Below are 25,162 nucleotides of genomic sequence, written 5' to 3' on the forward strand. Positions count from 1 at the left end.
GATGGGGCGGAAAGCGCTGGCTGGCCTGGGAAAGGAGAGACCGCAGGGGGAGAGGTGGCTGCACAGAAGGGGGAGCTGCCTGGTGTCAGCGAGGCCCCCGCTACTCGCCGATGGAAGCTGTAGCTTGTCCCTGGCTAACAGCAGCGGTGCAACAGGACTCAGGCCTCTGCCTTCCCTGGAGATCCTGGGCTGGAAAATTCTCTCCCTCCCCCCAAATCAGCCTCACAGCCCAGAGACCAGGAGACCTCACTCCCTGCATGCAGTGAGATGGCAGCTGAGGATCTGCCATGTCTATTTAATGAGCTGGGTGGGGGGGTCACTTCAGAGCCCCCCTCCCTGGGTCTGCAGGCGGCTTGTGTTTTTATTTCTCTTTCGCCTTTGAGCGTGAGACAGCCCCCCAGGTGTGGGTCTAGGAAGATGCGATATCCCAGGCTCTGGCTCTGTGAGGTGAATAATGGATGGGCTTTGGATGCAGAAATCTGGTGCTGGCTCTGTGATGGGTGCACGCAGTATGCTTATAAACCCAAGAGAGGCCGCTCCGAGTCCGTTGTGTGTGTTACTGTGTGCGGTGTACAGAGCCAGGCATCCTCTAACACTCCTGTGTGCAGCAGCAACAATTGGGCCCCTTACCTGTGCAGCCTCACTGTGGGATAGGGTCACCTGGGTTACCCAGGGGCTGCTCCAGTAAGGGGCACCGTAGGCTGGTGCCGGTTCAGAACATCTGGGATGGATTCATGTTGTCGCCAAGATTTACAGCTTTGTCATCCTCTCCCCCCGTCCCCTGCTCCCCGAAAGCGACTAAAATGCCAGGTTTGCCATGCTTCTGTCCAGCTCCATTTTGATTATCCCTGTGGATGTGGCTGTTATGGGAGCACTGTCACAAGCCGTTTGTAGCGGTGTGCTATAAATAGGTTTCCAAATCATATGTGGGTCACCTGCATCTTTCCCCATTTGTTAATCTGGAGAGAGCTTTCCTGCTTTTGGGTGCTCAGGAAGCAATGCTGCAGGCTGAGAGGGATTTAAAGTATATAGAGGATATGCCCCTCCCCTCCTCCCCCCCCAGCCTGTCCCCCTCCCTGATCCCAAGGGCTGTATCAGATCTCTAAAAGGAGAATCAATTTGGTATCTAAGTATGAGGGGTCAGAGAAGAGGCACAAGAATGATTAGAGGATTAAGAAACCCACCTTCTAGCGAGAGGCTCAAGGAGCTCCATCTATTTAGCTTAACGAAGAGAAGGTTAAGGGGTGACTTTGATTACAGGCTGTACGTACCTACATGGGGAACAAATAGTTAATACTGAGCTCTTCGATCTACCAGAGAAAGGTGTAACACATTCTAATGTCTGCAAGTTGAAGCTAGACAAATTCAGACTGGAAATGAGATGTACATTTTTAATGGTGAGAGTAATTACCCATTGGAACACTTTACCCCGGGGTCGTGGTGGATTCTCCATCGCTGACCATTTTAAAATCAAGATTGGTTAGAAAAAACATCCAATGGGCTCTAGGAATTATTGCGTGGCCTGTGTGGTACAGGAGGTCAGACTAGATGATCACAGGTCCCTTCTGGCCTTGGAATCAGTGAAGCTATAATGATTCTTACTTACATTTAACTCCTTCCCTTCCCCCACCCACTTCGCTCGGATTCATTGTTAAGAAATTCCAAGGCTGACGAGTGCGTTTCATCGGCCGCACAGAGCTCTTGTCGTGCCATGGGCATTGATTAAAGAAGAATTATGCGCATAGTAATTAATGCAGAATGCGCTTGCGGGTTCCTAAGCAGAGGAAGTTTCTTCCTTGGTTGTTTGGCTACAATCCTGGGGTTTCGTTGGGTGACGGGCAAGTGAAGCAGGGTTGGGGGAAATAGCCCTTCCCAGGCGAATGGTGGAAGCCCTCTCCTTGGACGCATTTGAAAGCATAGTGGACAAAGCATCGGGAACAGGCAATGCTTCCCTGGCAGGATTGGGAGGGTGGCAGGTGACATGGTCTAATTAGCCTCTGATTTGAGGGTTAGCAAGCAACAGCTTCAGAAATGTTGGGCTGGTTCTCCCCCTCCCCCCCCCCAATAATATAGATCCTGCAACTGTTGCTCACATCAGCAGCCCTCGGCCCCATTGAGGTAATGGGGGAACTCGCATGAGTGAGTGCTTGCAGCATTGGGCCTTATATCATCCTGGTATCTGGAGTGTCTATGGCTCGGATCGTCCAGCTGGGACTTGCTCGTGGAGGGGAAAGATCAGGCGAGGCTGGGCAGAATTCTGTCTTTATACTCCAAGCCCTGCTGTCTCCATGCCCACTAGCTTTATCCTGAGGTACCAGCGCTGAGTCATCCTATTGCATTACTAAGCAGCGCTGGCCAGTCATGCTAAGGAGCCAAGCCTTGTGCTGTGGGTTCCTGCCCCTAAGGAAAGGGGCATGGGAACCTGACGCTGAAGGGTTTGGAGGGCGAAGGGCGGAGCTGGTAAATGCTCAGGGCAGTTTGGTTTTTTCAGGTCTGACACGTGCCCTGGGCATTCTCCTCCCCAAGAGTGACACGCGACAAACCCAAATGGCTCCTGAACCGCACTGGCCACAGAAGCCCTGTGATTAGTTCCTCCACAGCTAGGCAGTCGCCATGCTGTGTGGGCTGCATGCTCTGTGCACTGGGAAGGAGGCTCTTTGCTTCCTCTTCCCACCTGGCTCAGCTTCTCTGAAGAAGGGGCAGAAGGACAGTGCGGGGTGTCTTCTCCTGGCACTGGGGCTGCCCTGCTCTCTGGGGCAGGGAGTGTGGTGGATCCAGCTGCTATGAGAACGCAGAGCCCCCCAGTTCAGGGGTGTGGCAGCACCACCTGGCTCGAAGTGGTTTCCATCATATACAGGGTTTGCAGTTTTAATGGCTCCCAGCACCCACACCGTGCAAATTGTTCCAAGCCACTGCCCCCCATAGCACAGCACTGTGTGTGGGCTAAATACCTAGCTAGATGCGCCTCGGGGCAATGTGGGGGTGGGGGGGCTTCTCGATTGCCAAAGGAGGGTCACTAAGCTGCCCAGGTGAGCTATACTGGCACGATGCGCCTTGGGGCAGTGACGTGCTGCCAGGCGGATGCGTGCCAAGAGTCTGCCCCCCTCCTGCTGGGCAGCGCCCTAATCCACTGACCCTGGCGAGGGTCCTGAGGAGCAGGGTGTTCAGCACAAGTCTGGCAGGGTCTGACCAGGAAGAGGCACCTCCCTGCCCACCCAAAGAACGTGTGTGTGAACCTAGCAAGCAGTGGCCCAGACGGCACCATGGCATGCACTGCCCAGGAGCGCGCCCGCTCTCCGGGGGCTTGCAGAACGTGCATCGGAGCAGCCACCCAAGCAGGTGCCGTGGGAGACCTACTGGGCAGCAGTATCCGTGTGCAGGGCGCCCCCTAGGCCCTGTCTCTGTGCAGCCTGTTTGGTTGGTGCATGGCACCTCGTGAGCACCTCTCCTGCCACCCCTCACTCCTGCTGCGGGCTGGGCACCGCTCGCCCCTGGTGCGCACCTGGCTGTGACCTGTGTGCTCTGTGCCCGAGGCATTGCTGCTCATGCTCCTTGCCTTGCGTAACTGGACACACTTCCTCTCTGCACCAGTGTAATCTCTGTATTAGCTGGTACCTCACCCTAGGGCTGGGCTGAGTGGGTGGGTCAGGTGCCAAGGTAGAGCGGATCAGGCTGGTCACAGCAGCCCTTCTCTGCTCCTCCTGTTTGCTAAATAGAACAGCAAGTCTGCCTGACCAGGCAAAAACTGAAACTGTGCCCTGCCAGGTGAAAATACATGTCTGAGTTGGCTTTCAGTCTCCTGGCTGTGCCCCTGATGTGGGCCGGGGGCAGCTGGATAAGTGTAACTTCCCTCCTCCCCGCAGTAGGGCTGTCTCTCCTGTTGCCAGCTGTGGCAACCGCTGCTGTCCCACATGCTCCTGGCTGCGTGGGGCTGGGTACAAGGCTCCCAGCAGCCCACTCTGATCAGCACCTGGACTGGTCGTAGTGCCTGGGGCGCTGCTTTTACCCTGCGACTGTCACTAAGCTCTCTGATCTCCCTGCCAAGAGCGTCTTGCAGACACGCTCTCCTGTCCGGGGTTCGTGGCGCTTGGGTTGCTCTGCAGCCCTCGGGAGAGCTGGCTGCCCTGCGGCGTCCCCTACAAGCAGTAGGAGTGTGTGTGTGTGTGTGTGTGTGTGTGTGTGCGCGCCACTAATGACTGGTGAAGAGAGGACACCGAGGAGGAGCTGGATGAGATCAGGTAGGGGGGATCGGCTGCGGCCTTCGCAATGTGGACAGTGAGAAAAAACAGGCGATATCTCTGCCTTCTTCCAACCTTCCCGGAATCGTGGGCTAGATGGTCTTTCCCTTGCAGAAGTGCAGGAATGTGGCGGGTGGAAAAACCTAGCGGATCAAACATTGGCCTGGAAGTCAGAAGAGCTGGGTTGTATTCCTGTCTGCCACTGACTTTCTCGGTGGCCTTGGGCAAGTCGCTTCCCAGCTCTGTGTCTCAGTTTTCCCCTCCCACTCTCTCTTGTGTATCTAGATTGTAAGCGTCTCTGACGGGGACTGCCTCGTGTGTCTGTACAGCACCTGGCACAATGGAGCCCTGAGCTCAGTTGGGGTCTGAATGTTGCTGTAATACAAATGATCAGCTGTGAACAGTGTCTTGTGTTGAAGTTGGAGGCTGTTGGTGGGTGCTCGGCACTTCTGCAAATCAGGCTGCTCGTCATTTGGTTCCCTCTGGAGAGGTCAGCTGGGGCGGGTGGCCCTGGGTTACCGCACTGCACCACCAGGGAATAGGCTGCCTTGCCCGGCGGGTGCGGCTAGGTTTGGAGCCGAGTGAGCGGAGCAGCCGGAGAGTTGTACATGAGCGTGACGATGAGCCGATCCCAGTTTTGCGGTGACGCAGCAAGTAAGGGCAGGGTGGCGTCTCCGCTGTCACTGAGCAAACGTTAGATGGGCGCCGTGGGATGTCACTAACGCTTCACTAGTTGCTTTCTGCATCCCTCTTCCCTTCCTTGCTCCTCCTTCGCCAGCCCCATCCTCCTGCCCGATTCGCTCGGCAAGGGCCTAAGCCGGCACTGCTGCCGCCAGCTGCGGCATTGGGATGTGACGCCGCTCGCATAAGGATCAGGCAGCAGGAAGAAGGGGGCTGCCTGGGAAAAGAAGAGGTGGGATGCAGCAGTGACTTGGCAGGGAAAGCACGAGAGTCTTGTGGCATTTTGTTAAAGGGCAATTGTAGGACTTCCCCTTTTGTGCCCTGTAGGGCGCGTGTCAAAGGGGTGGGGGCTGACATTAGAAATTCCGGTCTTGTCTACCCTGGAAGAGTCTGTAGCTGACTGGAGATCCAGCCGAAGCATGCCCGTCAACAGAACTACACTGAGATGCAGTTAAGAGAGAGAGTACGTCTCAGGAAGTTCAAGGTCTATAATTACAACATCTAATGTTCAAAACCAAGCATTTAAACCCGGGGTATTCAGAGTTAAGGTTTCACTTCACTCCAGACGTGTGAAGGTAAGAAATGCACAGTGAAGGCACCCAAACAATCATAACTCTACCCTGTAACTCTACACCACGCTATGGCTAAGGGATTCGAGTATTTGGAGTCCCAGATTAGATTGCATTGACTTTTTTCTTTAAACAAACATTTTTTTTTTCATATTTTCTTTCTCCTCATTGCATCACTGCAGGGCAGAGTTAAGGTTGTTTGCATGCCTTTGCTGTGCATTTCTTACCTTTAACATGTTTGGATTTACATATAACCTGAACTCTGAATTTCCTGGGTTTTTGTAATGCCTGGTTTGGGAAGAATTACAAGCTTGCCGGAGTTCCTTCTAAAGCCCCAGGCAAGTCATTCTGGCGGAGAGTAAATGCTGTGTGTTTGGGGAAGATGTGCTGGGCTTTTCATCCAGAACAGAGACATTGAATCATGGCTTTCAGTGCACAGCAGAACTCAAGCTAAACTCCAGTGTAATGCCATGAGAGCTGCCAAGGAAGTGCAACCCAAGTAGGGAGACGATTTTTGTTCAGACTACTTGAGATTCTTCTTTAACTCAACTCTTGTGTGCATGTGCGTGCGGGGGGGGGGGGCGAGATACTGGTTCTGTGAAGGATTATCCACTCCTGCTGCTCAGCCCAGGGCAGAGCCCCCACGCCACGTCCAGAGTCCCGTTCCTCCTGACCCTCCGACTGGGAAGGCCAGACTGTATGTGCAGCATGTTTCTTAAAGTTTTTAAAAAAGAGGGACAAGCTGGGGAAGGGGAGGTGGGAGAGGGCTTCATTTGCTAAAACCACCCCCACAGATTGTCCACGCCTGCTCTATCCACCGTCAAGGTGCAGAAATGGCCCCAGGTCCTTGCCAGATCCTCTCTCTGAGCTCTGTGCAGGATCGGGGCCCCAGCCGGGAGCCTCCAGCGAGAGACAGCCCTGGCTGCTGAATGGAGGTGCTGGAGCCGTGACCCATACTCCTAAGGGGGTCTCTGAAGGATCAGGTTTACCTCTATGGACACTAGCTCTGGGCTTTAAGAGTCCCTGGTGTTCTTTGACCCTTTGCAGTATAATGTACTCATCCCTCGGAGGGGGTGCGGTGATTCAAATAGGGTGTCACCTGACACACCTTCTAGCCAAATGAGGTTTACTTTTTTGCCGGGATGAGCCAATCCAGACTCCTGGGCTGCTCTCTACATAATGTACCCAGTCTCTGGGAGCAAGGCAGCCCACACCTGTTGTGGATTAGCACCGCAATGCCCGTTACATAACACCGGGCTAAACGCCTTCATTTGGTGACGCCGCTCACCTGGAGTGAGGCCTCTGGGGGCGGCTGGTTTTATTCTCTGTCTCTGTTATCTCCCTGTTCAGCCAGCAGCAGCCGCCTCACCTTCTGTGTCTCTGGCTCTGGCTCCAGAGCAGCAGGCAGGGTGGGGAGACAGACCTGGGCCCGCTCTGCTGTAGCTAGCAGGGTGGTGGCTTGGGTTAGCTACCCAAGAGTGCACGTAGGGTGACCAGATGTCCCGATTTTTGGGTCTTTTTCTTATACAGGCTCCTATTACCCCCCCCCCCCCCGTGTCCCGATTTTTCACACTTGCTGTCTGGTCACCCTAAGTGCACCTGGGGGGTCGGGCGGGTTTGAGCTCAGCCCAAGCGACTGCCCCTACTGCTGCGGCCTTGCTGGTATTTTGAGTGCACCAGCTCAAACAGAGCTAACGCTGGGGAGCAGCCCCCCAGCTGTCATGTACTCCTCATCTTAATGTCGCCGTTGAGGTCCTGAAAAGCTGCTTCTCCGCAGCGCCTGCCGTCTGGAGCGGCCTTCCTGGCCACCGTCAGGTGGGACTCTGGGCAAAGATGCTCAAACGTAGGTGCCTAAAGTTAAGCATACTTGGGTGCCTACGGTGCTGAGCGCCCTTGGTTCCAATTGGCTTCCTTGGAGACATGGATGGTTGGCATCCTTGCAAATCAGGCCGTTTCTCTGGGTGCCTAGATAAAGGTGCCCAGGTCTGATTATCGTGGCCTGTGCCTCTGGTTCCCCATCTGTAACATGGGGATGATGACCATGACCTGCTTCCCAGGGAGCTTGGCTTTCCTTCACTGGCGAGTCTTTCATTTTTTTGGTGGAAGGCACCCAGATGCTACGGTGAAGGGCATCCTATGAAACCTCCAGATCGATAGCTAGAGGGGCAGCGGGTTGCTGTCAGTGACCCAGGGAAGCCCTGCCTTTTTTGCAGTTTGTGGGGTAGATCGGGATAACCTGCGGCTCTGGCTCTCTGTAACTCTGCAGGGATGGTGCTGCCCAGGGATGCTAATCGGCTCGGGGGGTTTGGCGGGACCCTCTACTGCAGAGCTGAAGTTCCTGCGGGAGGACGCTGTAGTCAGTGCGTCCCAAGAGAGCACCGGTCTGCGGTTGAGACAGCAGGGTTGGGTGTACTAACTGCTCTCCGGTTCACGTCTCGGCCGGAGACACGTTCCTCTCCCTGAATGACTCGTCGTGTCTGATTCGTGAGGGTTTGTGGACGCGGTGTGCTGCTCCGGCGCAGGAGGCCCGCTCTTGCTGGTAAGGCTGCGCTGGTGTATGAGCCAGGTTGAGCTCTCAGTTATGTCACCTTGAGCAAACAAGGAGCCTTCCCATTTCCTGCTAGGCTTGTGCCAACATCTACGGACCTGCCAGGTTGTCTCTGGGCACCTCTGACTCTTCCCCTCTCTCGCTTGCTATGTTCTCTGCCCTCTTTGGCTCGATTGCCCACTTCGCTACTACAGAGATGACCGAGCCGTGACTGGTGGGCGCCCTCACAGCAGCCCGATGTACTTGGTATTTCCTGGTGCTCTATAGACTGCCTGTTTGTAATGGCAGCCTGGGAGCTGAGGATGCGGGGCGAGGGGAGGGCAAAGCAGGCTGGCGCAGCAATGAAAGGGTTAACAAAAACTTGGCTCCCTTTGGCACATACATCTTTGTGGCATTGACTTTGCAATCTAAAACAAACCGGGGGAGGTGGGGGACTTGCAGGGGGGCGATGGCTGCCATGCAAGGCTCTCAAACACACTGTTCCTGGTGGCAAATGTATCCTGTTAAGAGGACATCTCGGAAATTGTATTTCCATTTTGTGCCTGCCGTAGTTACAAGTAGTTTCTGTGATGTGTCCCTGGAAGCAGCAGGCAAACATTGACTTTTATTTCCCCCCGCCCCGTCTGTTGACTTTTTGCATCCGGCAGCACTCTGGCCAGTACTTTCCAAAGGGCTCAGTGCACAGAATCAGGTTTTTCAAAGAACTGTGGGCATTGGGGCATCCCTCCTAGACACCAAGAGAAGGGGCTAGGCTGGCTCTGAGTGCGCACTAAGCACCTGAAAATCTGGCCCTGAGCAATCTTGATAATGCCCACGGCCCGAGGCATGTCGATTTGTCACGGTTTCTGTGAAGTAGTTGGTCTGTCAGTGTCTCCCTTGCTGAAAAGTCCCTTCTGAACATAAAGGGGAGCAGAAAACCCTGTATCTGGCTAGTTTGTGGGACAGGAACGCAAGAGCGAAAGAATCGGGAGAAACTGTTTGAAGGCAGCTCTGCTGGAAATGGGAACTTCTAAAAATGTGTCAATTTAAAAAAAAAAAAAAGTTGCGTCTGTGCCTTTTAAATACCTAATCATGTTGCAAGATCAAAATACTTTGCAGCTTCTGTGACGAAGTGGGAATTAATTCTGTAATATGTTTGAGTCCTGTTTTGTGCCTCGGTTTCCCCGATGTGCTGCCTTGTTCCCTGGTGAGTGGAAAGGGACAATTTGCTCTCCGGGCAGGCTGAGACACGTAGGCGTGGGTGCGCCTAGCTGTCTGGGCCTTAGTCTCCATGTCCAGGGAGCAACTGAGAAGACAACGGCAAATCCAATTGCCAGGACATTGGCACCTAGCAACCCATGGCCAAGACGGATGTGGATTTCCCTGCCTCTGCCTAAGGAAGCTGAAGAACAACAATCCCCCAGCTTGAGATCAAAGCACTGGGGGGTTATGAGGTGTGGGGTGGAAGAAGCCGGACTCTCACATGGAGTCTGACCACAGAGGTCAGATGGAGAGAGAGACAGAGCTTGAACCAAGGGGTTGGCTGTGCTCTGGACTGACCAGCATGGACAATGCTTTAACCTTCATTTCTCTAGACTCCCCTAAGGACTTCTCACGCTGCGTTCCAGTTAACGAATAAACCCGGCTGTGCTGACAATGCTGGGCGAGGTGCATCAATCCCCAAAGAGTGGACGAATCTCCATCGGGTCCTGTCTCCGTTGGACTCGCTGAACGGAGCTCATGGTGGGAAGCAGGGGTGCCGCAGGCCCAGAGGTCCAGTCTAAGGAGGCGGTGAAGCTGAGTGGCATCACCTGAGGGACGTTGTGCCTACGCTAAGAAGACCCTTGAAGAAGAGTGAGGCCCCTAGGGGATCTGGCACAATGAAGGGGGTTCCTCCTGGAGACCCTTCCAAAACTGGGGCCATCGCACCAATCCTGGGGATCGGTGACAGCCTCCAACCAGTTCAAGTCAGAAAACTTATTCCTGAAGGTGGCTGGAAGTGGGACTCTTCCAGTTTGCAAGGTCCCTTCCCATCGGCAATAAGTCCCTTCCTGAGCAGTGCACAGGGGGTTTGGTATCTTGTCTCAGAGGATGGGGCTAGTAGAATTGACGTGCTTCAAGTTGGGTCAAACTAATCAACTTTGTGTGAGCCCCCCCCCCACTGGCTGACAGGTGCACATGCAGGTCTAGGGGAAACAGCCTGGCACTGCTGGGTTACTTGGAAAATGCTTCCGGTAACGGAGCATCCTGCCTGGATGGGCTCCGTCAGTGAATTCCTGACCCGCGTACCAGGACTGGTCCACCGGAAGCTCCTTTTGATAGCAGGGTAAGTGGCGGTGGCGTTTGGAGGTGGTCAAAATGTTTTCGATGGAACAGCTTTCTGTCCTAAATTGCAGTTTGGGGAAAACCTAAAGATTTTGTGGGAATTCATCCGTTTCTGTCAAAACTTGCATCAGAAAAATGTCTCCATCAGGTAAAAATGTATCACTTTGATAAATTTAACTTGATTGATTTGATTCTTTTTTTTACTTAAAATGGCTTAACCTAGTTTCATATTGTGTATATATAAAATACGGACTTAGTAAGATTTCATTTTGATAACGTCCGAACAGAATACGAAATCTGACTCAAAATGGTTTGGCATTCTTGAGCTGCAGGAAATGTGGCAATCTTGGCTTTTGGTTCCAAATTGGAACGAAAACAAATTTTGAGATGTTGGAATTTCCCGGGGAATCGAAACTCCGTTTCCCAACCGCTCTGTCCCCTGGCAAGGGTGGGGGAGAGCTCCTATGTGGTCACTCAGAGGCTAGCGACAGCAGTAGGCAATGAAGGTGGCTGGGGGGGGAGGAGCTGCCTAGGCATGTCACTGGACTTCCTGGTCTGCTCTGTGCAGCAAATCGGGTGTTTCATTCTGCTTCACTACAGCCAGGCTTGGCTCCTGCTGCCGGGGACTCAGGACACCTGGGTTCTATTTCCGGCTCTGCCACTGACCTCCTGTGGGAAATTCACGCCCCCCTCTCTGTGCCTTGGTGTCCCCTCCCAGCCTGTGTCTTGTCTAGGGGCAGACACCCCCTGTCGCTCTCTGTACAGCACCTAGCGCTGTGGGGCCTCTTGGTGTGAATCCTAACACTGGAGCCAGTGGGACTGGAGGCCTTGGCTTCAGAGTGGTAGGACTGGGCCCTAAAAGCAGTTCCGCTGCCGGTAGCTTTTTGGTCACGAAGGCAGGTGGCCGTAACTCCGTTGCACACCCCCCCCCCCCCCAGAACAGTGAGCCGTGGGGTCAGAGCATAAGATGATGCGGCAGAGAAGCTCACCCACCAGCTGAGGCGCCTCTCCTGTGTACACAGCGGGTCCGTTTGATCTGTGAGTGGTCTGGTAATTCCTTTCCAACAAGGTCAGCGGGGCGGGCACAGCAGACGAGTGGCTCTCCAGCTCCGGCCTGACCTAGCATTCAGGGCAGTCCGGGACGTCACAGAGCGACTGGAGCCGAAAGTGAGTGGAACGAGGCTGGGAATCCAACATCCCCTCTGATGTCAATTCCCTTTTCAAGGCAGCATTATTGCTGGGCCAGCCTGGAACGAGTGTGGGCTGATTATTATTCGTTAGTGCTGAAGTAGCCTTGAGGGGCTACAGTTGAGGATCAGGGCCCCACTGAGCTGGGTGTCCGAACAAGAAGGAAGACAGACCCTAGCTTAGAAAATTCCCACTCTAGGTACAAAATAGTGTCAGCTCAGGCTCCACAGCCATTTGTGACTGACCCATGGCAGGAGCAGCCCGAAGCCTTGGGGACCCTTGCGTGAGGTCACAGTAACAACACGTGACATGCGTGTCTCCCTTTTGGAGGGCGGTGTGAACTCCTTCCACCTGGTACACGCCCAGGGAGGAAGGGATTGGGGGTAGGATGGGGGAAACTGAGGCACGGAGGTGAAGCAGCTTGCTTCAGGCCACAGTGCAGAGTTGTGGTGAGGGTCAGGAGTCCCGTGCTTGTTCTGCTCTAGGTTTGGCCCTTCTGAAGCGCTGAGGGTGACAGCTGCTTAGCCCTCCCGAGCGCTCTCTGTAATGCCCCATCTCTCTCAGGGGAGCGCGCAGGATGTGATTCCTTCCCCCCAGCAGCCTGTGGCCGTCAAGTGGGGACTGGATTTCAAGAGCCTCTGTTGTTGCACCCCCCAGGAGAGCTCTTCCTGCTCCCTGAGATGCGCTCACTCTTGCCGTTGGCCACCTGACTGGGCGATGATGTCGCTCTATTGTTTGCCCCTCACCCCAGCAGTCGGGGAAATGGACCGTAGGTGCTGGAACTAGGGGGGCTGGGGAGCTGCCGCACCCCCTGGCTGAAGTGGTTTCCATCACATACAGGGTTTCCAGTTTGGTTCAATGGCTGTCACCCCCCCCCACTGTACAAAAGGTTCCAGCGCCCCTAGAATGGCCCTAGGGTTGCTGCGGGCAGCAGTTCAGGTGCCTGTCAGTCTGGCCTCTCCAAGCCTGCTCTGGTGCAGGGCTGCTCCTGGGCTGCGCTGAAGTGCCAGCGTGTTTAGATTTCCAGGGAAATGCTCCTTTCAAGATGGCGCAGGGGGCACTGGGGCCTCCAGACCCTTAGCAGGGACCTGGGAGTTTCCTCCTGCTTCCCTTCGATCCAGGCCCTCTGACACCTCCATCAACCTCCCAGCAAAGGCAGACTAGGTGGGACTCCCTCGGCCCTGGCCCCTTCCTGCCCAAAGCGGTGGGGAGCGGCGCGCTGGCTCCTGGCTGAGTGCCGGAGCTGGGCCTGGCCATGCTGGCTGGGCTAGCAGAGCAGTTCTTTGCCCCATCCCCAGAGCACTGCTGGGCTTGACTAGCTCATTGGCTAGAGAAGGGAGTTGGGGGGAGGGGATTATTAATGCATTGCATTACAGTAGCACTGAGGCGTCATGCCCAAGGCCCGCACAGTGCTAGGCGCTGCACCGACATGGACCAGGGATCGTTGATCTTGGTCAGTAAATATTGATTTTCACACAGTTGAAATCCTTAAGTTCTGAGATGGAATCCGAGGCCCAGAGGGGGGCAAGTGACTTGCTCAAGGCCACCCAGCAAGTCAGTGGCAGAGGCTGGGAATGGAACCCAGGAGTCCTGCTCTAAGCACAAGGCCTCTGGCCCATAAGAGAATGAGTCCGAGTCCCACTCCCACCACAGTGTCACGGAACTGGAAGGCCACCCCTCGTCTCCCCTTCTCTCCTCCTTCCAGTGTTTCTCTTCTCCCCCTGCCCCCATCAGGGAGCATATATGTTTTTCCCGTTCCCCTGGCTTCTAGGATTAGGATTGACACATGCAGTCTCCAAGTGCCCGCGGCCTGCATCCCTCTGCTCTTGCCAGGGGCAGCATTTCCAGTTTAGCGGGTGTGGTGGCCTGGCTTGCCGGGGTGGAAGGGTGGGCGGGCAGGCAGTCAGGCCCTGGGAGGAGGCAGCAGGGGACTGGGCACCCAGGCGGCATGAGTTGGAACTAGTTGGGTGGGAGAGGAGCGGGCTGATTCCACGCTAACCCCCAGGGGCAGTCGCACAGTTCAAGGGGGTGTAGGGACAGGCTGTGAGCGGACGATGGAGCTGCCGTGGGATTTGGATAATGGAATGTACCAGAGCCGGCTCTCCCTAGTCCCTGCTGGGCTTTATTTCAGCAGGCCACAGCAAAGAGTATTTAATGGGGCCTCCCTTCCCATGCTGCCATCCCCGGACATCTCCCCTGCTGGGTTGCAGCTGCTTCGGCCCAGTGGGAGATTAAAGTCAAACACAAAGCCTCTAAGCTGGCTGAAGGCTCGGGGTTTAAAGCGGGAGCTGCTGAGTTCCCGAGCCTCGTCCTCTGGGGGCATCAGAACCGAGCATTGTGTCTCACCTCCTCCCCCCTCCAGCCTGTAGCACATCAGTCAGGGCCAGGCTGCTGGGTAATGGACGTGATGGATGCAAACAGCTGCACCTGGGCAAGGCTGTGGGATTTGCTGGGATGTATGTTGCAGCGTTCGTGCGGCGCGTTTCTTTTTAGTGCTGTCGCTGCATGTTAAGCCAGGAGAGTCCACGCGGTACAATGGTCACGCGTGGCGCCCAGCCTGCAGGCACCTGCCTCTCGGTGCAGTCCCGCGTGCGCGTGCAGCTGGGAGGGGAGTGCAGCCTGCAGCCAAGGTGTCCAGAACGTGACCCTTTCAGCTCACCGGCGTGGGGAGGAGGGTGCTGTATAATCTGGACAGTGGGGCCCCTTCCTCTTGCTGTCTACCGCGGGGATGAGGCTTACATTTTCTGCGGGCTGCCCAGGAACAGGCCAGTGGGGTGTGAAGACCGCTGCCCCTTGTGCCTGCAAGCTTTGCCTCCTCGTTTCCGTGTCCGACTATCTCGTGGCTTATTAGATTGTCGGCACACTGGGGGCAGGGATTCTCTGCTCTGGCTATACAGCGCCTAGCACAATAGGGTCCTGGTCCAGGACAGAGGCTGCCAGGTGCTATTGCAATACAAACAACGGAGAATGCTAATCTGTCCCCAGCCTCCCATCTCTGGAAGGTGGTGGGTGTCTGGTAGGGCGGGAAGAGAAGAGGGAGGAGAGATGGGTTGATCTTTGTGCTGTTCAGCTTCTAAGTAACCTCCCCTTTAAAGAAAAAAAAAATGGAAGGACCCTCTCCATCTTCCCCAAACCTTATTCTCATGTATTGTGGTAGGGCCCAGTTGTGTTAGGCTAGCAGAGAGACAGCTCCCACCCCAGAGAGCTGGCGATCTCAGTAGGGTGACAGTCAGCGGGTGGCTGGGGAGCACAAGGGACCAGTGAGGACTGGCTGGAGTGTAAGAAGCAGTGATCATAAACCTTCCTGCCAGGTCCCAGCTCCTCCCCTCTGTGCAGCAAGCACCACAGCTCACCCCCCAGGCCGGTGGGTGCTGCGAGGAACGGCGATGGGCAGCGGGAAGTGGAAGCCGCCAGCCCTTTCCTAAATGTGTTCGCCACGGTGAGTGCGCAGTGGTGCCGACCTCTGCGATGTTATGGCAAATCTCCAGCTATTTGGTGAGGTTTTTTTTGCCTTAATACACCAGCTGCTGGAGTCATGTGAATATGGACAAAAATTTTAAATTGATTTCTAGCCCTTATGGTTGTGAAGAAAAGCTGGAAAATGGGACTTCTAAGGGCTCAAAATCCAGAAGGTGAAGAAATAGAACCTGCCATGTGGGTTTTAAGCCACGCTTCTGATTTTTGGGGAGCAGACGATCGATTTCGGAATGTTTTGGGGCGACCATGCTCAGTATCCCTGGGGCATGTGGAGGATGGTGGTGCAGGGGTCTCCAGACAGCTGGGGGTTACGGAGCGGCCGAGTACAGCAGTGGAAGCACAAAGGGCAGCATTGCTCTTCGTGCTCCACAGGCATGGCAGGGCCTGCTTGCACCCAGCTCCCTGCTGGGTTCCTTGCAGAGCTGCGGCAGCCAATGCAGCTGGGATGTAAAGGGGGAGTGGCGGTGGGAAGTGAGTGTAAGTGGCGGAGCATGTAACTTGTGGGTTTGCAAACTGAGTAACTTATGCAGGGGGATGTAGCCGGAGAAGCAGCCCCATCCCCCACCCACACTACCCTGTGCCCAACTCCCCTAGGGCAATAGTCCCCCAGGTTAGGGGGCTGCATCTCCTACTGGCTTGGATGGGAGTTGTGCCTGTTTGATGCCCGGGTCCTCGCAGAACAGCAAATGGGTGTCAGGGCACTCTGATTGAGTGGCAGCCCAGAGAACGTCCAGTTCAGTGACACTTGGAATTACAAATAATGATTAGTAGAAGACTCGTGGTTTGGTAGCACCTCGGAGCTCCAGTCCTGCCCAGGACCCAATTGTGTTAGGTGCTGTACAAACACCGAACAAGGAGATTGACCCTCCAGCCAAGGCTTCAGGGCACGATGGCAAAGCAGCTCCTGAGGGGGGGAGGGATAGCTCAGTGGTTTGAGCATTGGCCTGCTAAACCCAGGGTTATGAGTTCAGTCCTTGAGGGGGCCACTTAGGGATCTGGGGCAAAATCAGTACTTGGTCCTGCTAGTGAAGGCAGGGGGCTGGACTCAATGACCTTTCAAGGTCCCTTCCAGTTCTAGGAGATAGGATATCTCCATTAATTTTTTTTTTTTTTAGGGGGATGGGAGAGTGTAAGCAAATCTAGCCGGGCTGTTAGCTGGCACCTAGGCAGGTGCGAAGGTGCCATAGAACCACTGGGTTATGTCAAGAGGAGGTGGGGTGGGGTGGGTGGATAAACCTGCAGCCTCTGTAAGTTGGTTTCCTGACAGCCTCCATGATCTAAATCCAAAGGGTTTGGGGCTGTAGAGCAAAGACTGGTGCTAACCTGGCTTCCTGGGGCTTGCCACGCTCACATCCCGTTGCCGAGGTGCTAATACGAGGGATGACTTCATGGCGATGAGGTGTCCTGCAGTAACTTGAGAATCTAATCCACAGCCCTCCAGGGCTGGGTTGTGGGTCACTGCCCTGCAGGTGGATGTGTGGGTGCTAGCAGACACCGGGTCTGGCCACCAGCAGGGTGTAGACAGGAATCTAAAGATGGGAGCATTTGGTGCAAATTCTTGTGTTGGCTGGTTTCCATTGACTTACTCATGACTTTCTAACACCCTCCCCCATCATTTGGGTTCTCCAGGCGTAGCCTGCTCGTGGCACCTTTCCTGGGAGGTAGAGGCGGTGGAAGGCGGGTCTCTTGGTCCGAAGTGCGGGTTGACAGGTCTTCTTGGACACAGGCTGTGGTCAGTTGGGGGCCTGGGCGAGCCTGGTGATTGGTCCCCTGCCTTGTCACTCCTCCCAAAGGTTACACCCACTGCACCCATTGGGAGACAGGTTACATCCACCAGCATCCCAGGCCTGGCAGTTGGGGGAGCGGCTGGGACAGGAGCCAGGAGCAGCTGTGGGTTGAGTTGGTGGCTCCAGGGCACTCTAGGGTTTCATGGAGGATGGAAGCTGCAAGCGAATGCCAGCGTCTCATTCCTCTCGTGCTGGCCTTGCTCTTGCTGTGCCTGGCTCAGCGCTGCTGGTCCCCGGGGCCGCTCTGCACCGAATGTAACCTGGGGCCGTGTCGCTCCCTTAACTGCGAGTGTGCTTGACTGCTGGCAGTGCTCTGCTGTGCTGCGAAGGGTGCTCCAGTATCCTGTGCAAGCCCCGGGATCCTTCACCCGGAAGAGCGGCTCTGTTAAACTCTGCCGCTCGCAGCTGGGCAGAGGGGCAAATGAGTTCATCTCGTGTTGGTGCGTGGGCCAGGGCCCTCCGGGGGGGTGTCCTCACTGGCTCTTAGGTTAGGGCATGATCCAAAGCCCACAGCAATGAACGGAAATGCGCCCATTGACATCAGTGGGCACTGCCTCCGTCCCTAGTCGGCAGGGCTGGATGAGAGCCAGTGAGGTGCAGCGGCTAGAACGTTGGACTGGGGCTCAGGCGGCCTGGCTTCTATTCCCAGCTCTGCCACTGGCCCACCTGAATGAGTCCCTTCGTTGTGCTGTATCTCAGTTTCCCCGTCTGTACAGTGGGGAGAGTGAGACTGTGCCGCTTTGTAAAGTGTGTGGAGATCTAGGGATGAAAAGCTTGAACAGCAGCTAGGGGTGGGTGGTTGGTTGTGCTTGGGCGTGCAGATCCTCCTTAAGTCCAGCGCTGGCTCCCTTCAGGGCGGGAAGGTGCGGGCTTTGGGAGGGGGTGGTGAACCAGTTGCCTGTAGCCTGTACTGAAAGGAATAACGGGATTCCCCCCTAGTGTTACCGCATCTCACCCCAAGTGCCCCTGCCCTGGGTTTGGGTTCGCTGCTCGTCCCTGCTGTAATAGTGAGTCACTTCCTTGGGCTACTCTAGAGGTGGCTTTTCCAGCCCAGCATCTGGCCCCACCCCCACTACAGGGCATCTGCCGCCTTTTATTCCCTCCCATAGAAGTGGGCATGTGGCCGTAGTGTGACGAGTGTGTTGGTTCTCAAATTGGAGGGCGCTGCTTCGTTTTGCTTTTGATGGACTTGGGGGATCATGACCCTGCCAATCCCCACGGTTAGCCCTGCTCTGTGTGTAACTCAGCCCAGCAGGGGGACACTGGGAGTTAATGCGCTGCCCTTTCGCCTCTTCAGCACTGTCTGGGGGTGTCCGGTGAAATCCTCGGGTGAGCCCCAGCCTCGTCCGGAGGGGTCTGAGAGCTGCAATGTTTGGTTGACATCTCCTGCAGCATGCGCCCCCGTGGACCGTGTGTCCCTCGAGGGCCCCTGTACCCGTGTGCCGTGCCAGCCCTCTAACTAGTGTGTGCTCTGGGGCAGAGCTGTTCCGTGGGAACCGGGCACTGGTGTTTGGCTGAGATTTCTGCCTAAGGATTTGCCTGCGTGCTGTTTTGTGCCCACTCCTGCCCCAGGACTGGTGAGCATATAATGGAAATTAGCCAGTTGCACAAACAAATACACAGACTCCATGTCACTGGTGTCTCCTCCAACAGGAAACTGACCTGCAAGGCCCTGAAACCTGCCACTGCGCAGTAGAGGGGTGCCCGTGTTCGTGACAGAGTCCTTTTATCTGCCCCCGCCCCCCGTTCTCCCCAAGGGGGGGTCCGTATCCTTCTCATTTAACATGTTTATTGTGCCCTCTGCTTGGGGCCCCTACTGCTGGGCGTGGAGCTGATGGGGGAATCAGCGACAGCCCCTGCTCCAAAGAGCTCTCGCAGAGCCAGCCGCCTCCAGCTGTATTCTCGCCTGTGTTGCTAGGTGGGTTTGTTGCTTGGAAACCATTGTGAAAGGGTAAGGCCAAGGCTGCTGCCTCGAGGGCAGGGGCCCCCACCTGGTGACAGGCGCCACTGCCCCTCCTAGCAGCCTGGCAGCTCCTGCATCACAGCCGGGCACCTGACTCCCAGTCGCCGCTTGCCTTGGCAACGCCGGTGCGGTTACCATGGCAATGCAGCAAGGTGAGGCCTCGCCTGTTTTTTGTGTAGTGGAAAGTGAAGGACGGGCTGAGTGAGGGGGAAGCATCCAGCTTAGATCACCGCCCCCGGCACGGGGGTTCAGGGCCCCACCGGCCAGTGACTGTGCTGGCGCCGGGGGGAACCCAGGGGAGGAGGAGAGAGTCCTGGACTCTGTTCTGAGCAGGGATTGTTCCGCACACCCAGCCCTGGCCCAGGGGTCCCCGGACTCTGATGCAGGGAAGCGGCTGGTCAGGGGAGCTGAGGACTGCCGTGCTCCCTGCCTGGGGGGGCTCTGCCCGTCCCACAGCGCGCTCTGAGTGACCAGAGAAGCTGCCAGCCCCGGGGGGGCATTGGGCCAGAACCGTTGACTTTCCATAGAGGCTCCTTCCCTAGGACAACAGAAGGAAAAGCCCCAGGAAAGCATCTGGGCCACCTCCCTGGGGCCAGTGCCGGGGCGAGCCTGGCTTCAGCTCTTCCTGGGGCTCTGACCAGTCGGGATCTCCCCGATTTGTTGCACCCTCAGGTGCCCGGCTCAGGTTGAGTTGCTTTTCGGACCTCCCGCCGTGCGTCCGTGGCCCCAGTGCTGCAGGTTTGTGAGCAGGACGGAGGCCGCAGCCGTCCCCGCTCCCCAGCAGGGGCTAGATAAGCCAGAGGGCTGTTCCTGCTGCTGAGTCTGCTATGACAGGCCCTGCACGGAGGGGAGCAGCGGGAAGCCGATTTGTCCGCCGTGTGCAGCCTGAGGAAGCCCCCTGCACGAGGGTTGATCCCCAGGAGGCTGGTTCAGCTGGGTTGTGGCCCCTTTACACCACGAGAGGCCAGAACCGAGGGTTGGGCAGAAGGTTAAAACAATCCTGAGGCAGATCCCACAATTCATGAGCTTTTTAAAATATGTTGGGGTTTGTTTATTTATTTTTGCTCTGTCTCTTGCTGGCGGACGCCTCCTGCCCATCCCCCGTGCGTGGGTGACAATCCGTGTGGCCAGGGCTCGCTTGGCTAGTGAATAAGGGGATTTTTGGTCCCTGCTATAGGGTCTCTCACCCCACAGCTGCCCATCCCCTGCCCAGCAATTAATCCTGCCCCCACCCCTAAATCAGTCCTGTCCCTGCAACTGTTCTGACCCGCCCCCGCCTCACCACTGCTCCCCCTGCAGCTCCTAGGACTCTTCCCCTGGGGCTGGGTGGTGCAAGGGACAGAAGAGCCGTCTGGCTGCTCACAGTGATGAGGAGGGGTCTCTTGTGGCAGTAGGGGGGCTGCGGGTCGGGATTGAGGGGCACTGGCAGAGCTGTGTAGGGAAGCCCAGGGCAGGGCTAGCAGGGGCTGCGGGTCCGGATTGAGGGGCATTGGCAGAGCTGTGTAGGGAAGCCCAGGGCAGGGCTAGCAGGGACTGCGGGTCGGGATTGAGGGGCACCGGCAGAGCTGGGAGGGAGCTCAGGGCCAGGCTAGCAGAGGTTGTGGGTCGGGATTGAGAGGCATTGGCAGAGCTGTGTGGGGAAGCCCAGGGCAAGGCTAGCAGGGGCTGGGGGTCAGGATTGAGGGGCACTAGGGGAAGCTTGCACAGCTGCTGCAAACACTAGACTTCGATCTAACCACCCCTCAGAGAGGCTTGTGCTTCTGTCTCCCTGCCTCCCCCGAAAACAGCAGCGTTCGGTGCCCTGTCTCCTGTGTATGCTCCCTGGAAGGCCTCCCCCACCTGTGGTCCATCAGTCAAGACCTCCAGGGAGGCTGTGGGCTCTGCACCGTGGGCACTTGTTTAACGCTAGTGCAGAGTGGGGGTGAAACCCAGCCAGCCCGCTTCAGAACGTTCCACCACCCCGCAGTGCCAGGCGACGGAGGATTGGGGCCCCATCAGCTGACTGGGGATGGGAGGGGGGCCGAGCACGTGGGGGTGTTGCTCTAATGCAGGTGCCAGAGTCCGAGCCCGGGTTGTGTCTTTGTTTTGCTCTTTAGAGAGCAACTGATCAGCATGTAAATGACATGTTCTAAAAATCCCACAACACCCCCAGCCCGCCTGGCCCGACCCAGCCAGCACACTGGCCCCACTGTGCGCTCGGCAGGGCTGGCAAAGGGGACAGACCCTGAATGTTTGGTAGCAACAGAGGAGCGATTATGAGAGCAAGTAAACAAGGGAGGAGGGAACAAAGGCATTGGCCATCCACAGAAAAACAATTGTGAGTTGGAGCGACCAGAGGGGAGAGCTGGGCCCTTGTGGAGGGGCAGATTGGGGCCAAGGGCAGCGCCAGCCACGCAGGCCCCAGAGAGAGCAACCAGGGAGCTGGAGGAATCCTCTGGCTGGGGATGCTGCAGACACCTTGCCCTAGAGGTGCTGGTTTCCACCGACTCCTCGGGCAGCCGGGTGATCCCTCGCTTGGGGCCTATGGCCTGCACCCTCCTCGCTGTTCGTTCATTCTTTGGCCTCTGTATTTAGTTCATCCCCATGTTTCTTTTGGCCCCTCTCTGAGCTGGAGGGCTGTGTTCTAGAGGCGCTCTGCCCAGTGCGCTGGGACCCGCTGGGCACAAGGCGCTGGGTCCGACTTGGTACCCTGGCCGCAGCTATGAACTGCTCTGAGTGGGGACGCCAACCCCTGGGTTGGATGGCAAGCCCGGTACATCCCTCCTCCCTGCCTGGGCTGAAAGCTCAGGGAAGGGTTAAGAGGGAGGAGTGGTTGTAAAGCCCAGAGATGCTCCCCATGCACTTGGGGCATGAACCCGGCGGGGAGGGGGTGCTCCCCATGTCCTGGAACAATGCAGGGTCTGCCCGGCCCCCACAGTAAGGTAGAGCAGCCCTGACGCTGCTGTAACTCATGCTTTGCTTCCCATGGACCCTGCATGCTGGCTATGGCCCAGATCTGCCCCCTATGCTGGGGGCAGGGTCTGCGTAATCCTTCTGCCAGTTCTCCAGCAGCTGGGGAGGGCCTCTGCATGGGGGACGCTCTGGGGCCCAGAGCGGTGTAAAGAGGCCTCAGCATAACTGAGAATTGGGCCCGTTTTCTACACCATGCCCTTGAAGGCCCCAAACCTGTAACCCTTTGACGTGTGGGCATTGAAGTCTATTTGCACAGTAACCTTAACTCTGCCTGTGTTGCGCATCACCGTTTCTCCTGACACGGTAGCAGAGCGGATGACTAAATCGCTGTGCCGGCTGGATGAAGTCAGTGTTTTGAGTGGGCTCAGCGGTAGGTGTATAGGAGGAAATGTAATGTCTGAAATAGAAAGTGATTTCTGAAGTTAATCACCCCGTGTGTCAGACACTCTGGATTTTAATTTCCCTCTCTACGTATCTGGAAGGTGCTACAATTTGTCTTGCAGTTCCAATAAGTATTTTGTGGGGTGATATCCATATATTGTGACAGTGTTTTCTGTCCTATCTATTACAGTGGGCGTGCCTGTATGGTAGGGAAGGTGTGTGTGTATAGAAGTAGAGGGCTTGTCTGTTGGAACACTTAGTTTGCAGCAAGCTAGGGTGTAAATCTATCCCACGCTAACCTGTCGCACGCTACCTGTCCCCATGACCGGGCACTAAGAGTTCCCACGTGTGCTTTGATCTACTCCCATTTCGAAGTGGGGCAGATCAAAGCGCACTCGGGAATGTTTAATGTGCAGCAGCAGGGTCCACAGAGACACTGGGTGTGTGGCAGGCTAGAACGAGGTAGATTTACATCCCAGCTTCCGTGAACCAAATGTCTGTATAGACCAGGGGTAGGCAACCTATGGCACGTGTGCCAAAGGCGGCACGTGAGCTGATTTTCAGTTGCACTCACGCTGCCCGGGTCCTGGCCACCGGTCCAGGGGGCTCTGCATTTTAATTTAATTTTAAATGAAGCTTTTTAAACATTTAAAAAACCTTATTTACTTTACATACAACAATAGTTTAGTTATATATTATAGACTTCTAGAAAGAGACCTTCTAAAAATGTTAAAATGTATGACTGGCACGCAAAACCTTAAAGTGAGTGAATAAATGAAGACTCGGCACAGCACTTCTGAAAGGTTGCCGACCCCTGGTATAGACCAACCTGGAGATGTTTCAGGGAAACAACAGCCAGGGACGGAGAAACGGGTGAAGCCTACTGGGAAGCATAGATCTAGATATGAAGTTAAGTTCATATCTGGTAGGGTCAGAGTTAAGGGGGCTCTGAGTTCTTAGTGCAGGGTTCTGAAGGGAGGGAGAAGGGGTTTCTGGAGCATGTGGAGGAATCCCAGCTCGGTGGTAGCACAGGTGGGATTTCCACCTAGGGTGCCCAAAGTAGGGGCTCTACTCAGCTGCGGTAGAGGGGAGGAGCAGCAGCAGAGAGCCCCTGAGCTCTCACTGACTTGAAAGCGAGTTGGAGGGGCTGAGGGAGAAGGAGAAAAGGCCAGGTTGCCCAGGGAGAGGAGAGGTGTGACGGCTTCAGTCCCTGGGTGGGAGAGGAGAGTGAATTTCAAATGTCCCTAATAGCAGCTGGGTCTGAGCCAGAGCCTGGGATCCGATGCCCCAAGCTCTGGGGAAGTTTGGGTCTAGCTCGCTGCATGTTGCAGCCCACGCTCTGCTCCTTGGCCAAGGCCTGGCCTCCTTCCTTCTGAGCCACGCATGTCTCGTGCCCGCCTCTGTCCCGCTGCGCGATGCTCCTCATGGCACCCCAGGGCTCCGTGTCTCTCCAGGGCTCCACAGCACCCCTGCTGCCTTTACAGATCCGCACAGGCTGCGTGCCCCCAACAGCCAACCCTGAGCCCATGCCTGGTGCGATCTCCCAGTGAAGCGGGGGCGTCTCTTCCTCCTGCTTTGTTACCAGGAATAATGGCTTTGCAGGGCAACTCAGCCCCACGGTGACACCTGCCCGGCCCCCACTGTCTGCTCCGCTGGGATTCAATAGACAAGGCTGCTGCTGATGCACAAATGGGCACAGGACTACATTCCCACCCAGGTATCTTTGTCCCTCCGGCCAGTGAGTGCCCACGCAGGGAGCAACCTACTGCCACTTCCCCTGCAGAGCGGCACTTGTAGCATTTGCTCAAGTTGAGCCGATGGCTGGCCCTGACCTTTCTCTCCCTCTTCCCGTGTAAATCGGGGGTGACTCCACTGGCATAATGCAGTTATGCTGGTGTCAGTGCGAGGCGAATCAGGCCTGTCCGCTGCTGGGAAATTGGCTGGTTCAGGGCACTGATAACGGGAGGGAGAGCTGTCTGCTCTGGTTCCCCGTCTCTAATGCAGGCTGTTTGGCTGCCCCATCCTAGCTACGGGTCATGCAGGCTAGAGCAGCTGTGGGAGGGCCGGACCCAAAAGGAAAAGCAACTAAGGGTTAGATGGCAAAGCGGGGTGGGGGGGAAGATTTTCATCTGGCCCACCAGCGTAAATCCAGAGCAGCTCACCTTGTGACATCAGAGCAGCCAGACCCTCGATTGCCGATTGCTGTTCATTCTGTTCCGGCCTCACTCCCTTTGCGGGAAAAGTCCCTGAGTGTCCAACAGCAGTGGGTTAGCTTTCGCCCCACTGCAGAGTGGGACCGCTATCTAACATGCCCTGGCTGTCCCTGGCCTGGGACCATTAGACACCACAGGTAATTACACACAATCAGTTGCGTCTAAGAGCCATTCATTGGTGACCGATCCCTGTGTGTTGAGTGGCTCTGATCCAGGCTGTGCTGCTGTCTAGGGAAGCCAGGAGCCCAAAGCAGGCGTTTCCGTCCAATCACTGCTCTCAGCACAGAGAGGGAAAAAAGCCAGTGGTAGTAATGGCATCTGCGATGCTTAACCAGATCCCTATGCTGTGGTGCATTGAAACACATGGGGTAAGTGTGCCTGGAATGTAAATACAGAGTGGGCAGGTTTGTTGGGTGAGCTTAGACCTGATGTAACCAATCTTCACCTGAGAGCTGAGAGACTTTGCATCTTAAAGGACAAGAACTGCACAAATCCACCCCGGGGAAAGGTAGAGGCTGACACCTGAGGGAGTGCACTCCGAGAGGGCACAGAGGTACAGCTAGTCCTGAACTGTGACAGGTGTTGAGGAAACGAAGGGAAATCCCATAAGCAATCCAGGAGCAATGACATCTGGTGCACGTTCCCATCTGTGTGTCACAGGGTGTGCTCCTCTGCGGCGTTATTGCTGAAATATAGAACAAAGTGCATTCTGTGTGGGTGTGATACAGATCCTGAAGGGGAAATGCAAAGAAAAATAACCGACCTATGCCTTCTATTTTTGTAACTTCTTGATGGTGCATGAGGGAGGTTGGAAAAGGGATTTTTCATCTGAGTTTCATTCCTGATATTTCTATGAAATAG

The 25,162-nt window shown here is 55.9% G+C and overlaps 1 protein-coding gene across 3 annotated transcripts in view; it reads left to right on the forward strand.

Moving 5' to 3' along the window:
- Positions 1–25,162, forward strand: part of ABCA2 (ATP binding cassette subfamily A member 2) — a 133,377-nt gene that overhangs the window by 501 nt on the left and 107,714 nt on the right. The gene's annotated exons all lie outside the window — the stretch shown is intronic.

Source organism: Terrapene carolina, unplaced genomic scaffold, assembly GCF_002925995.2.
Source record: "Terrapene carolina triunguis isolate 2854851 unplaced genomic scaffold, T_m_triunguis-2.0 Scaffold449, whole genome shotgun sequence".
In the NCBI taxonomy this organism is placed as follows: Eukaryota; Metazoa; Chordata; order Testudines; family Emydidae; genus Terrapene; species Terrapene triunguis.